Below are 1,779 nucleotides of genomic sequence, written 5' to 3' on the forward strand. Positions count from 1 at the left end.
GGAGCACGCGACCGCCGGGCTGCCAGGGGTTTATCGGGGCAGCCGGCACATTTCCTTCCTTGCCTTTGTATGAACGGGAATTTTTTTTTTAACTGTTTGGAACAGCCCTGCTCACTTAATCGTGCATTAAAGGTGATGCTGGGAATGGGAAGAGACGGGCACGCGGCGCCTTTATCCTCTTCATGTCTCCAGGCTCGTTAGCTGGAAGAGGAGCTCACCGAAAGCTTTTTAATTTCGCAGCTTCGTCGGCCGCGCTGGCACCTCGGGCCCTCCGTCCAGCCCCGCGGCGTGGGAGCGACCCCCGGCAAAGCCCTGCCCTCGTCCCAGCCGGGACGGATCCTGCACACCTGCACTTGCAGGGATGCAGGAGAGACGGACGGAGCCCCGAGGGGCCAAAGCCACCTCTGGGACCGGGGCCCTGGGACCCCGTGGGCGCTTTTGGAAATGTCCCTTGGACCATTTTGCAGCAGAAGAGGCACTAAAGAAACTGCTTTTCTCCTGATTCTTGTTTTTCAGCTCCCACGCGAGGTGAGCTTGTCTGCACGAGACCTCTGTGCCACTGCAGCAAATCTGGAATTAACAGGTATCTCTTAAAACTACGTCAAAATGCAATTTTTAAATTTTTTTAATGGAAAACAGAGAATTTCATGCTTCTTAAGACTTTTGTGGCACTGCGAATTTCATGGGGCTTTAATCATTACCTTCCTAGGCTGGGTGACAAGCCGTGATACCCTGCAGGGTGAGAGACACTATGTGGCAGCTTATTGCATTATAATAATACACAGAAGCACTATAATTTTCCTATTAACTTCAAAAGTTTACAATCCTATTATCATCCGCTGTTGAGGTTGGTGCTGAACGATAGCGAGCGCGTAGACGGCACCAGCGTAAATAATGAAACGGAGCATCTCTTCTTCGACAATCACTTGAACTTGGGAGTGAGCGGAACCCTACAGAAAACTCAGCGATTTAAATATTAAAACTGCCCGGCTGGTTCCTCCTCCACGTCTCTGTGGTGCCGCTGCCTGGAGAGTAAAGGAGCAGGGAGGGCAGAAATTGAATTTTCTGTTGCGTTTCTGATAACACATCAGAGAGGAGCCTCTCCCCATCCGTGGCCGGTATCAGCCGAGCATCCTCCCGAGCTGCTCCGAGCGGGTGATCCCCATCCCGGCTGTTGTCCCTCCGTCTGCCCAAATGTCCTGGGACGGGGGAAGCGTCTCCGTGGAAAAGGCTGAATCGCCTGATTGAACCAAAATGCCGAAACACCCCAATGCCCAAGGCAGGCCCCTGCCGAGCTGGCCCAGGGGCTTAGGGACGCCCCGGCTCCAGCCCGTTTGCCCCCATCATCCTCATTTTTGCACTTCCTTTGGCTTCACCTCTTGCATCAAGGTTTGGGACGACAGCGGGCGGGCGGGACACCCCCGCTGGGGCTCCTCCAGGGAGCAAAGCCCTCTTGCTCCAAGGGCAGTTGGCGTGGGCTGGGCTGGAAGCAGCCGTGCCCGGGGTTTTGAGCCGTACTGTAAAAAAATGGCAGCTTGGGCAGGAGCCAGTGGCGAGGCGATGTCCCGGCGACGTCCCGGCGATGTCCCGGCCACGAAATCAACTGGAGTGGGGTCTGTCGCACCCCCGCAGAGCCAGCCCCCAGTGCCGCAGCAGCAGCAGCTGCCAGGTGGCTTTTTGTGTTATTTCTTTAACTCGGGTTGTCTCCGAGATGCTTTTGCAATTTGCCGGTGGAACTAAGCAGCCGGGAATAAGCCTTTTTGGTGGGCGGAGGGGTGG

At 55.5% G+C, this 1,779-nt stretch overlaps 1 protein-coding gene across 1 annotated transcript in view; it reads right to left on the bottom strand.

Annotated features, from left to right (window-relative positions):
- Positions 1-1,779, bottom strand: part of LOC103899408 (calcium/calmodulin-dependent protein kinase type IV) — a 39,147-nt gene that overhangs the window by 9,424 nt on the left and 27,944 nt on the right. The gene's annotated exons all lie outside the window — the stretch shown is intronic.

Source organism: Aptenodytes forsteri, unplaced genomic scaffold, assembly GCF_000699145.1.
Source record: "Aptenodytes forsteri isolate BGI_AS27 unplaced genomic scaffold, ASM69914v1 Scaffold147, whole genome shotgun sequence".
Lineage (NCBI taxonomy): Eukaryota > Metazoa > Chordata > Aves > Sphenisciformes > Spheniscidae > Aptenodytes > Aptenodytes forsteri.